The sequence below is a fragment of the Giraffa tippelskirchi genome, chromosome 8 (genome assembly GCF_054371585.1).
Source record: "Giraffa tippelskirchi isolate mGirTip1 chromosome 8, T2T-mGirTip1v1.2.pri, whole genome shotgun sequence".
NCBI classification, from domain to species: domain Eukaryota; kingdom Metazoa; phylum Chordata; class Mammalia; order Artiodactyla; family Giraffidae; genus Giraffa; species Giraffa tippelskirchi.
Window position 1 is genome coordinate 106,197,262 of NC_137282.1, and position 15,741 is coordinate 106,213,002.

Below are 15,741 nucleotides of genomic sequence, written 5' to 3' on the forward strand. Positions count from 1 at the left end.
CTCAGGGATCAACTTCTGACCTCCTGGCTCCCACTCCCCCCATGCTCCCACCCAAATGATTTTGTTTAAAACGCTAGCTGCTCTGCCATGAATTATTCTTTAGTTAAGGGGTTTGGCTCCTGTGTGAGTTACTGGGGTTTGAAAAGAGAAAGGAAAAATAAATCAGAGCATCTGGGTTTAGCCAAGATCCAATGCCTAATCATGGAGAAGTGGAAAGAAGCTGGACATGGCAAATAGAGGAGCAGGAAGAAGAGGTTTATGGATGTGCTCTTTCACACCGCCCAGATCATTACTTGTTGATAGTAAAATTCAAATAGAGGAGCAGGAAGAAGAGATTTATGGACGTGCTCTTTCACACCGCCCAGATCATTACTTGTTGATAGCAAAATTGTTTAGAAGTGTTTTTTTTCTGTATCTGAACTTCTCTGGGAGTGGGATAAGAACAAGATGCATTCTGATGATAGTCAACGTTGTCTTCTTTGGGTTTTCAAACCCCTTACAGGGATTCTTAGTGAGCTCTGGAACTGCTTCTCCGACAATCCAGAAACAGGTCAGGGAGCCGAGTTGCCCAGACACAGGTTTAACCTGCATTGCTGCTTGGTTTTGCAGAGAAAATGAACAGATTTTGTTTGTGATTTAGCTGGCATTTCCTTGTGCTGTCACTGACTGATTAGCAGGAAAAGAAAATATTAACTGAATGCCCAAAGCAGTTTGAAGTTTTACTTTTGTCCCAGTTACTCACTCTTTTAAGGTAGGACAAAGACTTTTAAACAAAAATGCTCCGTCTTTGGCAAGTCTCCTCTTCCCCAGGTTTCTTTCTTTCAGTGGCGTCTGGCTCTGTGGGTCATTGGGAGGAAATAGCCCTGGCCTCTGGCTCACCGAGCAGTGGCGTGTAGCAGCCTGCTCCTGGGCACTGTCCCACGGCCCCCGGCATCCTTTCCTTACGGGCTTCATATCTGTAGATGGAAAGTGCGTGGCTTCTTTGAGTTTGTCCCCACAGAGCCAGGGCCACCCTCTTCTTGCTGATTTGGCTTCCCCATAGCTCTCATGGGCTGTGGAGCATCACCCTCCTGCCTCACCCTGCTTCTGCCTTTGCAAGATCACCCAGCCTTGTCCCATAAAGTCCCTGGCAGTACATTCTCCTAGCTCAGTATAGGGGCCACCTAGGGAGGGGTTCAGATCAGTTCGGAAGCAAAGTCCAGGGCTTCTCTGTTACCTCGATGTCCTGTCCTGGTGGGGTCTAGCTCAGGGGGTGTCTGGCAGCCAGAGAGGAGCAGCTTGATTTCTTTGTTACCTCGAGTGCCTCCCACCCTTGGGAACAAAGCCTAGAGGGGCAGTCAGGAAACACATGTTTCATTACTACTTTCTCCTACCTAGATCTCCCCTTGTCTTCCTCAGGAAGAAGGTGAAAGAATAGAATTTTCCTTTATCCCTTTCTTCCACTTGACTCTAGTTAAGCCTTAAACAAGAGTACTTGGGACATCATCTCACATTTACAGAAAGTCATTAGCTGGTCTTTTCAGGATTGCTCTCAATATACTAAAGGAGAGAAAGGAATTTAGCAAAACTTCTCTTTCCACAAAAGCTGATTTTTAAGCCTAAAATCTAAGAAGTAAAATTTCACCTGCTCCTGCTATGGGGAGCTTGACCTCCAGGATGAAAAATTGCAATGAAATATTCATTAAAGGAACATGTAAAGATCATAAGTTTAATATTTGCTGATGCATTTTTAGTCCTTAAATCTCATGTGACCAGGACTGCTGCACTGTATACCTCGAGGGGGATGAGATTGGTGCTCACTGGAACATCTGGCATAGAGTTGTTGAAAGGAGAGGATTCCCGGAGGTAGAAAATCTTTCTGGAATGAGAGGTCAATCGAATTCTTAACCATGGGCTTCTAACATTGTTTGCTCCTGTAATAGCGGAGTAACCAGGAAAAGGAGAGCTTCACTTAAGTTAAATGGCAGGAAGCTGCAGGTGAAATATATTTTGACTATCCTGTTGTTTGACCTTCTTCACCAAGAATGTTTTTACATGACACCAGTAACCACAAATGTTCCATATTTCATCTTTGAGGATAAGCTTCTGATGTTCTGTGTTACCATCCTCTGTTTGAGTGAATAGTCTTTCTGTGCTCCAGGTTTCCTTTGGTAGTTTTCCATGAAATTTTAAAATAAACATAAAAATAAATGCTATGCTTAATTGTAAACTTTGAAAGGGTGACTTATGTTCAAGTTCCATTTATGAGATGAACTACCTTTCCCCACTTATTGAAATATCACCTTAGTTATATATTAAATGTGGTTTATATTAGGATTTATTCCTCTTCACTAATTTTTTTATTTTTATTTGTCTATTACAAGACCATAGTCTTTTGTTAGCCATACCTTTCTATAATGTGTTTGTGTCTGATAAAACAAGTCCCCCTTCAATTGTTTCAATGACCAGGGAGAAAAGTAGGGAAGAATACCTACCAGGCTGTCTTCTTTAGTTCATGAGAAGCAAAATGAGGAGGTGCTGGAGAAGTAGTAAAGATGGTAAGAGTGGAGAGAAGGAATGGGGAAAAAAAAATTCAGGATAAGTGCTACCCATGGAAAAAAATCACACGTAAGATAAAATTCCACCCAGATCCTTTGCTTCCTCCTACTCCATAGAGGATGATGGTATGAATATTAGCAGTGCAATACATACCACCATCATGATCATGTCCAAAAGAACATCATTGGAGACCTGCAGTAGTGGATAAGGCCCTTGAGAAAGTGGCTGAGATCTCTGGCCTAATATCTATGGAGTGAGTTTGAGCTCTGAATTCAGAGATGAATGTAACTGGTACAAAATGACCCTCTGAAAGGAGGATCTTCTTTTCTCCAAAATGATGGATCATGCTAAATTGGTAACAGTGGTGTTATATACCATTTTGGAAGGTCAAATATCCTGATCAACCTAACTCTGTTGCACGTTTGTATTGCTCTCTAAGGACACAAACAGAAAACTGCTTCTGGAAAAAGCTTGGATTTTTCCCTTGAGTGAAAGGATCCTTTCTGCCTCAGGAATTTTTATTTTCACCAGCTTTCCCAAAGGTCTCTCCATCTGCTCTTTCTTTCCCACAGAATCAGTTAACATTCTTTGTTGAGAGTACAGATTTACATAATTGGTTCTTCCTGATTGGAATGGATGTATTGTAAACCACTCTGGGAAGCCTGTAGTAGAAGACCCACAATGTAGACTTCTGGAAGCTTCATTATTATTTTTTCTTTCTTGTCCTCTCTCTCTTTTATTTCTGATTATTTCTTCAGTCTCTATGATTTTCTTTCCTTGTTTAGTTAACTTGAAACCATTCTCTATGAAACTATTATAGACCTTTATCCTATATAATCAGAAGTCTTTGTTTAATGTATAGATCCTTTGTTAAAGGAATTTCATGGGAAAATTTAATGAAGTCATTTTAGTGAAGTAGTTAGCAGTCATTTTGTATGCAAACCTTAACTTGGGAAGTTGGGAGATGTTTGCAGAAATAAGATGATGTAGAAAAATCCAAATGCCCACTTTTTTTTCTTTTTTGCATCATCTATTAATATAGAATATCTACATTGCTTCTACTAGGGTATTTTATGTATAGCTTTCCTTGAACAAAGGTGGAGACCATAGACTGTATTAATTTATATTGACTTTTTGGATGTTTAAATTAAAAGTCATCAGATTTGCATGAACTAGACCTCTGGATTGTTAACACACACACACAAAATGTTGAGAATGATGTATGGGATGAAAATTTGAAATTGTATACATTTATCTTTAAAGTAGAGCTGCCACCACCCTCTGAAAATACAAAAGATTTATTTGCCTTCTTGTTCAGCTCTCTTCTGAGTTTTCACATAAAAACTTCTTAACTGGCTATCAGAGAGTAATATCTACGTCTCCTCCTAAGATCTCCTAGGTATTTTCCCAGAAGGTGCAGGAGAAACAAGAGAGGCATATACTCAACAATATAATTGTTTTATAGACACAAGATTTGATTCCACATGTGTTGTTGTAATACTAAGGAAAAAGATTCTCATTGCTTTTCTTTCATGTTTTTCTAAAACTGATCTTAATTCAAGATAAAAAGACAGTTCTAAAATTTAAGACTATTTTACTATCAGAGAGAGACAACAAAAACTGCATTTTTATCAAAATTGTAGGCTATATTTTCTTTTTAAATTAAGCTTAAAAAGCCACTCCCAAGTTTTAGCACAGAAGCCCACAAAGGGTAGGGGCAATATTTACTTAGCAAGGGTGGTTAATAATTGTGTTAATCTGACCTTGTTACTATTTTATTGCAAAGTGAATATTGTTATAAATTGAAGGAAAAATGTGTTTCTGAACACCTTAAAAATAAAAAAAAGCAAAAGCAACCTTTTGAATTTAGTTCGAAAATTTTCGAAATGAGTAAGACATAGTGAGAAAAAGTACTACATGACAGAAACATATTTGTGAACTTATTATCTACAATACTTTCTTGAAGTATTTCCCATTTTTTTCTCCTATCTTTCAGTTTGATAGCTGGCCAGGGTTCATTGTTTCCTAGATGCTTTTTAGATTGAAAATTCCAAAAGCCCAAGATTGAAGGGAAACAGGTGGTGTGGATTTGAAGATGGTGGTGATTTTCTTGGAAAATAGAAAATATTTCCTTGGTCTGAGGAGGAGAGAGACCCTGTATCCAGGACAGAGGGGCCCTGGACTCTGATTCTTGGACGGCCCCATGAAGGAGACTCAGGAGACACCAGAGGGGAGCTTCAAATGCATTATGGGTACATTCTAGTAAGACCGTAGATTGCCACTCCACACACAAGCACCAAAATGGTTCCCATGTCCTTCCCTGAGTAGAGATTCTTCAGAAGTAGTGGAGAACACTCAGTTTTTAAAAAGCCAAGCAGATGGCAAAGAGGGCTGTCTAAACTGCCTCTGCACACCCTCAAAGACAATGAATAGTTTAGTACATACCAGTACAGACAAAAATCTTCAAGAAAAGGAAGAATGTTGCGTACTCCACTGTGCCTTCATACTTGGTCAGTCCTCTAGAGTATGTATGCCTGCATACTCGGTCATGGCTGACTCTTTGTGACCCCTTGAACTGTAGCCCACCAGGCTCCTCTGTCCATGGGATTTCCCAGGCAAGAATATTGGAGTGGGTTGCCATTTCCTTCTCCAGGGGATCTTCCCAACCCAGGGACTGAACCTGCATCTACCTAAGTCTCCTGCATTGCGGGCAGATTCTTTGTTGCTGAGCCACCAGGGAAGCTTCTAGAACTTATTGTTAAAGATGAGAGGGGAAAACTGCACAGCATACTGATGGAAATTAGCTTCTGTCATCTGCCATAATGGGAACAAAATAGAAATTCTTTTGAGTTGTAGACAATAAAGTTATAATTTCCCACTTATCTCAGTGTGTGGATTGAGATTTATAGTCTGTAATGGAGGGCAGGGGAAATGAGGATGAGTATCACAATATCAGGAACTTCTACCACTTTATTAGATTCAGCTGAAGCCATAGAAGGAGGGTTATTCTTTTTCTAGAAAGAACATAGTTTTCTTTAATGACTGTTTAAAGCACAGTCAGTATCAGTAGACTGGCAAGAGTTAAAAAGAGCTCCTAAAGGCAGTCTATCTCCAGGTTCTGCTGTGAGATCCCCTGCTGCAGGAAGCCAGTCTTCAATGTGTCAGCTTTTTTTCTTTTCTTTCACTTTCTTTGTTCTGTTTGTTATGTATTAAGTCTGTCTTCTGTTTTATTGTTCATAAACTAGTAATACTTTAATAGGTGTCATTGCTATGATATAGACTGCATAAGATTTCTACTTTAGTTTGAACTTTCTACTTTACTTGCTTTTCTAATTTTTAATGTCTTTTTGTCCTCTGTTTTATTTCCATTACTTTAGAACCCTATTGCCACGTAATTTTTCTTTTTCCTCTTTTAAATTTATTTTAGCACTACTTGCTTTTATTACCTTCTATTGTAATCCTTTCCTCCTTTCTGGTTTTGTGTTTTGAATATATTGTGTTTTTATCCTTTATCTTAAGTGTTATTTTTTCTACCATATATTACTTTTCTTTCTAAGATGTTTTATCCTTCTAGTTATTGGTAACTTTTCTTAGTCTGAAGATTAATCCTCTTCATCCTCTATCTTTTCTTAATTAGTTTACTTTATTTTTACTTCTTTTACCTTGAAGGAAATGGGATTTAGTTTCTAAATTACAAACAAAAAGCAGGGTTCTAATCATGCCAGTAAGGTCTGGCTTCTGAAAAGTCCAGAGCAGTGCTATTAACTCTCACAACTGAAACAGATCTATGAGAAACTAATAAAAAGATAACATAAATTAGGCAAAACAATGTTAGTAGGACCAGAAAGAGAAGATTTATATAAAAATGAAGGGGAACAAAGTCAAAAGATTTCAGAAAATAAGAGGCTATATCTTTTATCAATTCATTAAGAGTTCTAGATAAGATGCTAGAAAAACTATTATGATCCATCCATTCTTCCTGTAAATTAAGGAAAATAATTTTGATTCATTGTAAAGTAAGTATAGTGCTTCCCTGTTTCAATTCAGTTCAGTTGCTCAGTCATGTCTGACTCTTTGCAACCCCATGGATTGCAGCATGCCAGGCTTCCCTGTCCATCACCAACCCCCAGAGTTTGCTTAAACTCATGTCCATCGAGTTGGTGATGCTATCCAACCATCTCATCCACTGTCACCCCCTTCTCTTCCTGCCTTTAATCTTTCACAGCATCAGGGTATTTTCCAATGAGTTGGTTCTTTGCATCAGATGGCCAAAACATTGGAGCTTCAGATTCAGCATCAGTCCTTCTAACGAATGTTCAGGACTGATTTCCTTTAGGATTGACTGCAGTCCAAGAGACTCTCAAGAGTCTTCTCCAACACCACAGTTCAAAAGCATCAATTCTTTGGCACTCAGCTTTCTTTGTGGTCCAACTCTCACATCCATACATGACTACTGGAAAAACCATAGCTTTAACTAGATGGACCTTTGTTGGCAAAATAATGTCTCTGCTTTTTAATATGCTGTCTAGGTTTGTCATAGCTTTTATTTTATTTTATTTTATTTTATTTTTTGTCATAGCTTTTAAAAGCTTCCTCTTGGCTCAGTGGTAAAGAATCTGCCTGCCAATGCAGGAGACATGGGTTGGATCTCTGTATCAGTAAGATCCCCTGGAGAAGGAAAGGGCAACCCACTCCAGTATTCTTGCCTGGGAAATTCCATGGGCAAGAAATATGTCAGGCTATGGTCCATGGGGTCATGAAAGAGTTGAACATGACTTAGTGACTAAACAACAATAACAACAAAAGTAATTATAAAAAAGAGATAATACAGAGCATAATAATGTCCCTACAGAAAATCTAAAGCCAGAAAGTCATGCCTACAGAGCAAATTAAAAATAAAACCTGATAACCTAACCTTTCAAAATAAGTTAGAACTTAGAAATAATAAAAGTCAGGAAAGAATTAGTAATCAAAGAAAAATAAAAATTTCAGAACTGAAGACTAAACTTGAACATACATGAGAATAAGTGAGTAAAACCAATAATACCTGATGATAAATAGTAAGCAAAAAGAAAAAAAATTCAGGAAGAGAAAATAATGTAAGAAAAAGTGAAAGATGAAGATAGACAAAAAGGTTCAACATGTATATAATTAGGAATCTCTGAACAAGAAAACCAAAACAATGGAAAACTATTAAAAAGCATAGCTCAAGAAAATGTTTTTGGAATTAAAAAGACAAAACAGCATATTGAAAGAGCTAACCATGTATCTGTTGGAATTTGGCATAGAATTGTGTCATTTAAAATATGCATAGACCAGCAAGTCACATCATAGTCAATTACCAGACTGTAAAGAAAAAGACATTGAAAACTAAGAAAAAAGACCAATGCATTTATCAAGAAAAGAAAATCTGATATCATCAAACTGCTTGATGGTAATACTTTCTTGCCAGAAGATAATGAAAGACCATGTTAACATATTCAATAAGGGAAATATGACCAATAATTTTCTCTCCAGTCAAAGTGACTTTCTGATATAAAGTTGCATGCAAACCGTTATGAATATGCAATAATTCATGGAATATATTTTTTCTTGAAGAATGTACTAGAGAATGAGTTCAGGCAACAATAAAGAATGAAAGAAAATTGGCAAACATGCTGGTGATGAATACTAAATATATATTTACATATAGAACTAATACCAAATGGTAGTTATGTAACAGGAAGTATGGTGTTCAATGGCTACATAGTCTGAAAATTATGATATATTGTTATTATTAAAATAAAAGGAAACTAAATCACATAAAAGTGTAAAAAGCTTACTAAGTAATTTATGGCTCAAGCCAGATGCGGAGGTAGAGGCAAGGAAAAGAAGTTACTATCTTATAATATCACTATGTGTGCATGTGTGCTAAGTCACTTCAATCACATCTGACTCTTTGCGACCCTATGGAGTGTAAACCACCAGGCCCCTCTGTCCATGGGATTCTCCAGACAAGAATACTGGAGTGAATTGCCGTGCCCTCCTCCAGGGAATCTTCTGGACCCAGGAATGGAACCCGTGTCTCCTACTGTGTCTCCTGCACAGTGGGGGCCAAATAGGAAATAACCAAAAAAAGGAGGTTGCTGGGTGTATTATATAACATAAAACAATATGACAGAGTTGAAATGAAAATATTGATCATATCAAAAAATAAAAAAGTTAATAGAATTATAAATTATTTTTCTGATTGGAAAAGTAACATCCAATGCTATGTTATATATTATACATATCCAAAGGAAAGAGATTTAGAAAATTAATGATGATATAGAATAAAGCCAGTAAATATTTTTTGGAAAAGGCCAGATAGTATATATTTTAGATTTTCTGGTCCATACTGTCCCTGTTGCAGGTACTCAACTCTTATGTTGAAGTATAAAACAGTCAGAGATAATGCATAAATAAATAGGTGTGGTTCTTATCCAAGAAAATATTATTCACAAAAGCAGGTTGGGTCAGACTATAGTTTGCTAACTAGCCCTTCATATGGAAACCTAAGTAACATCATAAGTATATGCATATATCTTTCTATGTAATTAAAGATTATATATTGCTGTCTAATCATATGTAGATATTTTTTCTAGTGTATGAGGAGCATTCACAAAAATGAACCCTAATAAAGTCCATAGAAAAATTCATAAATTTCAAATATATGATATATTACAGGAGTATTTTCTTACCATAATGGAATAAAACTAGAAATTATAAAGACCTAAAAATGCACAAAACATTCTAATACCTGGAAACTTATGCCATTAAATCCTACGTCCATAAGACTAAGAAAAATGGAAAATAAAAAACTTCATTTATTGGAGTTAGAAAAACTCCATTCAAAATGTTAAAAGTTAAATCACAAAATAAACCAAAGTAATCCAAGAAAGGAATTAATTAAAAGCATAAATGAACAAGTTAGGAAACAGAAATGCTATAAATAAAATGATATATATAGCAAACAGAAATACTATAAAACCAAGAGCTTCATTCATTTAAAAAACTAAGCAAAACAGAAAGCCACTAGGTAATCTGATCAAGAAAGGAGAGAAAGCATATTATAAACAATTAGAGAGGGCAAAATAAATAGTCATAAAAGGAGAAAAATTTTAAATAATTTTAAGACATTTTGGAAATACTTTGGAACTCTATGCAAATATTTGAAGTCTAACTAAGTAGATAATTAAACAAATGTTACCAAAATAACAGGAGAGACAGTCTCTACAGGCAGATTATCTTCAAAAAAATAGGAAACATACCTAAAGCTACCCCTATGAAAGAACATAATCTCCCAATAGTTTCATGGGAGAATTCAACTTTTTAGTAATGACATGATTATAATTCCACTTATATTATTCCAGAGTGTAAAAACAGAAGAGAAAAATTCAAGTTTATTTTTATGAAGAAAGTATTAAATCCCCATAGCTAACCCAAGGTTGCATCAGGAATGATGGACTAATCTTACTTATGAATATTGATACAGACATCCTATATGAATTTAAATATTAGTATATCAATAAAAAACAGAGTCCATTGATACCTTTTTTTAAAGTATGAATAGGTGGGGTTTATTTTAATAATAAAGGAATCCCTTAGAAGAAATGGAGTAGCCATCATAGTCAACAAAAGAGTCCAAAATGCAGTACTTGGATGCAATCTCAAAAATGACAGAATGATCTCTGTTCATTTCCAAGGCAAACCATTGAATATCACGGTTATCCAAATCTACGCCCCAACCAGTAACGCTGAAGAGGCTGAAGTTGAACGGTTCTATGAAGTCCTACAAGACCTTTTAGAACTAACACCCAAAAAAGATGTCCTTTTCATTATAAGGGACTGGAAGTCAAAAAACACCTGGAGTAACAGGCAAATTTGGCCTTGGAGTACAGAATGAAGCAGGGCAAAGCCTAATAGAGTTTCGCCAAGAGAACGCACTTGTCATAGCAAACACCCTCTTCCAACAACACAAGAGAAGACTCTACACATGGACATCACCAGATGGCCAACATCGAAATCAGACTTAGTATATTCTTTGCAGCCAAAGATGGAGAAGCTTTATACAGTCAGCAAAAACAAAACCAGGAGCTGACTGTGGCTCAGATCATGAACTCCTTATTGCCAAATTGAGACTTAAATTGAAAAAGTGGGGAAAACCACTAGACCATTCAGGTATGACCTAAATCAAACCCCTTACGATTATACAGTGGAAGTGACAAATAGATTTAAGGGACTAGATCTGATGGAGTGCCTGATGAACTATGGACAGAAGTTTGTGACATTGTACAGGAGACAGGGAGCAAGACCATCCCCAAGAAAATGAATGCAAAAAAGTGAAGTGGCTGTCTGAGAAGGCCTTACAAATAGCTGTGAAAAGAAGAGAAGCAAAAAGCAAAGGAGAAAAGGAAAGACATACCCATTTGAATGCAGAGTTCGAAAGAATAGCAAGGAGAGATAAAGCCTTCTTCAGTGATCAGTGCAAAGAAATAGAGGAAAACAATAGAATGGGAAAGACTAGAGATCTCTTCAAGAAAATTAGAGATACCAAGGGAAAATTTCCCACAAAGATGGGCTCAATAAAGGACAGAAATGGTATGGACCTAACAGAAGCAGAAGACATTAAGAAGAGATAGCAAGAATACACAGAAGAACTATACAAAAAAGATCTTCATAACCCAGATGATAATGATGGTGTGATTACTCACCCAGCTAGACATCCTGAAATGTGAATTCTAGTGGGCCTTAGGAAGCATCACTACAAACAAAGCTAGTGGAGGTAATGGAATTCCAGTTGAGCTATTTCAAATCTAAAAGATGATGCTGTGAAAGTGCTGCATTCAATATGCCAGCAAATTTGGAAAACTCAGCAGTGGCCATAGGACTGGAAACGGTCAATTTTTATTCCAATCCCTATGAAAGGCAATGCCAAAGAATGCTCAAACTACTGCACAGTTGCACTCATCTCACACACTAGCAAAGCAATGCTCAAAATTCTCCAAGCCAGGCTTCAGTAATCCGTGAACTGTGAACTTCCAGATGTTCAAGGTGGTTTTAGAAAAGGCAGAGGAACCAGAGATCAAATTGCCAACATCTGCTGGATCATGGAAAAAGCAAGAGAGTTCCAGAAAAACATCTATTTCTGCTTTATTGACTATGTCAAAGCCTTTGTGTGGATCACAATAAACTGGAAAATTCTGAAAGAGATGGGAATACCAGACTACCTGATCTGTCTCTTGAGAAACCTGTATGCAGATTAGGAAGCAACAGTTAGAATGGAACATGGAACAACAGACTGGTTCCAAATAGGAAAAGGATTACATCAAGTCTGTGTATTATCACCCTGCTTTTTTAACTTATATGCAGAGTACATCATGAGAAATGCTGGGCTGGATAAAGCACAGGCTGGAATCAAGATTGCTGGGGGAAATATCAACCTGATATATGCAGATGACATCACCCTTATTGCAGAAAGTGAAGAAGAACTAAAGAGCCTCTTGATGAAAGTGAAAGAGGAGAGTGAAAAATTTGGCTTAAAGCTCAACATTCAGAAAACTAAAATCATGGCATCTCGTCCCATCACTTTATGGCAAAAAAATGGAGAAACAGTGGAAACAGTGACTGATTTTATTTTTTATTTTGCAGCTCCAAAATCGCTGCCGATGGTGATTGCAGCCATGAAATTAAAAGACGCTTACTCTTTGGAAGGAAAGTTATGATCAAACTAGACAGCATATTAAAAAGCAGAGACATTAGTTTGCCAGCAAAGGTCCATCTAGTCAAAGCTATGGTTTTTCCAGTAGTCATGTATGGATTTGAGAGTTGGACTATAAAGAAAGCTGAGTGCTGAAGAATTGATGCTTTTGAACTGTGGTGTTGGAGAAGACTCTTGAGAGTCCCTTGGACTGCCAGGAGATCCAACCAGTCCATCCTAAAGGAGATCAGTCCTGGGTGTTCATTGGAAGGACTGATGCTGACATTCCAATAGTTTGACCACCTGATGCAAAGAATTCACTCATTTGAAAAGACCCTGATGCTGGGAAAGATTGAAGGCAGGCAGAGAAGGGGATGACAGAAGATGAGATGGTTGAATGGCATCACTGACTCAGTAGACATGAGTTTGGGTAGACTCCGGGAGTTGGTAATGGACAGGGAGGCCTGGTGTGCTGCAGTCCGTAGGGTCGCAAAGAGTCGGACACGACTGAGCTACTAAACTGAACTGATTCTAATAATGCAAGAGTATTTAATGTCATAGAAAACGTTAAAATCTATCATACTAACAGAAAACATTAAAGGTCTACAATACTAATAGAACTACAATACAAAATCATAATAGAAAACATTAAAGATCTATAATACTAATAGAACTACAGCACAAAATCATATGATTACTTCCACAGATGCAGAAGGGCTTCCTTTGTGGCTCAGCTGGTAAAGAATCCACCTGCAGTGCAGGAGACCTGGGTTCCATCCCTGGGTTGGGAAGATCCCCTGGAGAAGGGAAAGGCTACCCACTCCAGTATTCTAGCCTGGAGAATGCCATGGACTGTATAGTCCATGGGGTCACAAAGAGTCGAACATGACTGAGCAACTTTCACTCACATATATATATATATAAAAGGCCTATAGAAAAATCCAGCAACTACATGTGCAAAAACACTCAGTAGACTGTAACTGATAGATGCATTCTTAATAAGGATAAAATATAAGATAACTCTACCTTATAATCCAAGAATTTTTCTCTTAAGGAACTCTGGTACATAGACCCCAAAATGTCTGTGATAGCATTGTTTATAATAGCCAAAAGCTGGAAATAAGCTAAATAATCATCAAAGTACTACATTACTGCTATATAACTACTACAGTAGTTCATACAAATTAGCTAGCACTAAATAGATTGGCTGTGCACCTATCTGCTAATTTCAATCAACATGACTTTGTCAAATCTACTTGATTTCCTTGGGCTTTTGGTGTTCCTATCTGTAAAATAGAGAAATATCTATTCTGCAGTGTTACAGTCAGATTTAGAGTTAATATATGTGTAAAGCTCTTGGCACAGTGTGACATAGGCACTCAGTTGATGATTATCTCATAAGTGCACTAATGCTGCCAAGTTTACTTAACTAGGTTATAGCAACTAAAATAAATGGAGCTTTCATAATAAGGCAAAAGCTATCAGATCCTTTTCATTATGTTGTCTTAGCTGAGGTCCACATCTCTTTTTTGCTTGAATTACTATAATAATCCTATCTGATCTTCCTGACTCCAGTCTGGTTTTTCTTATCAAGCGTTTTTCAAACCATAGGTCACATCCCGTTAGACTTATGAAGTCAATTGAAGGCTGAGACCAGAATTTTAAACAATGAAACAGAATAGAAAGTATCAGTGCATCACATGCAGTGCAACTCTCTTTTGCTTTGTGAAACTATTCTTTAGTTCTCTTTCTGTGTTTAAGTGTACTATTTGCTATGTATTTCCTATGAGTGATAAAGTTTGATGTATCTCTGTATATGGTCCATTCTCTATAAGTCAGCTAAAGTGATCTGCAATGCAAATCTGGTTATGTCACTTTCCAACTTATATAGCTTTGATGGAAAAAATTAAGCTCTTACACACAAGTCTCCTGGAGATCTTCAACTATTTTTCCATCCTTGACTCCTGTCTATGGCCTCTGTATTACCCCATTTGCGCCATGGTGATCTATTTGTAGCTCACTGAACAAGTTATACTGTTGGCCTTCACTCTTTGCACGTGTGGTTCCTCCCCTTAGTTACCCATCTCCTCCTTCTGTGACTAATATCTCTTGATTATGCTATAAAATTTAGCATATGTCACTTCTTTCAGGAAGACTTCCCTGATTCTCTGGGAATCTACAAGTGCCACGTTCTTATTGTTACAATAATACTCTTCTGGGCTCTACAAGTGCCATGTTCTTATTGTTACAATAATACTTATGCTGAGTATAAAAATTTTATTAGCCAGTCTTATCTGCTAGAACATAAGTTTCTTGAAAACAAGGACTGTTTTTATTTAACTAAGAATCCCCCATGAAAAGCAGAAAAGCTGACATCTCTCAGGACCCCAGTATGTGATTACTCATGCTTACTTGGGTGGCAAGTGAGAGATCGTGGCGCACATGATGAAAATCTTAGGAATATATCTGCTTTGTTTTATTTTGTTTTCCATGCCCCAAATTTGGTCTTTAATTGATATTCAGTTTACTTTTTTATAGTAAGGCCAAAAAAAAAAAAGACCTTTTGGAGTCACTTATAGAAAAGCAGATTTGAATGTAGTTACCCTTTGATACATTACAATCTTTTGTCTATTAATTTTAACTAGAATCCCGAGTTATGAAACCAGTGCTTTAGTCTCTCTCTCTCTCTCGATTACTGATGTCTGAAATCAGCTTGTTAAATAAAGTTCATCTGCAGAGCCTCTTTTGTGGCAGCTGGCCCCAGGAAACACATCCCCTGCACCATGGCATGTTAAGTCTTTTGAGCCAAAAGATATGTCAAACCATTAGTTATCAAAGAAGATATGACATGTCTGGGTAGTGAAAATTCCTTAAGCTAAATTGCATGTGGATCTGATATAAATGAAATATATCATTACTCTTCAAAGATGGATTTTCTGGGTTTTAGGCTGTTTTTATTTCACATTTTCCCTCTCATTTCCTGTCTTTTGATCATTTATTTATGGCTAACAGCTTTGTAACAGCACAGATACAGGGAGAATAGAGGAAAATTAAAATGTGTATAAAGTTCCTAATATTCATAAGAATGAGAGCTGAGTACTGTTCAGCATTCACTGTCTGTCAGACACTATAATCAGTGCTGTTCTGTGCACTGTGCATTAGCTCACACCAGCCCTGTAAGCCTTAGTTTGGGAAATTAAAGTTTGGCAAGATAAAGTAAGCTGTCACAGTTACATAATTAGAGCTGATTTCTCATTCTTTATATTTAAAATGCAAAAATATGATTGGATAGAAGGTAGACATGAGGGGCTAAACTGGGAATTTGAGTTTATGGTTGATTTCTTCAAAGAAACTTTTTCCTGCCCATGGGTTATATAGAATATTCTGGACAATGAGTATCCTCCTGTACTTCACAGTTGTTACTTGTCTGGTATATTTTGCTGTACCATTAAGAAATTAATAAAAATAAAAAAACAAATCTTATT

At 36.9% G+C, this 15,741-nt stretch overlaps 1 long non-coding RNA gene across 1 annotated transcript; it reads left to right on the forward strand.

The window, feature by feature from the left end:
* The first annotated feature begins 2,655 nt into the window (after window positions 1–2,655).
* Window positions 2,656–7,897, forward strand: LOC145516329 (uncharacterized). Its single transcript, XR_014061303.1, has 2 exons — window positions 2,656–5,033; window positions 7,236–7,897. It is a non-coding gene; the product is annotated as an uncharacterized LOC145516329 (long non-coding RNA).
* Window positions 7,898–15,741: the final 7,844 nt, after the last annotated feature.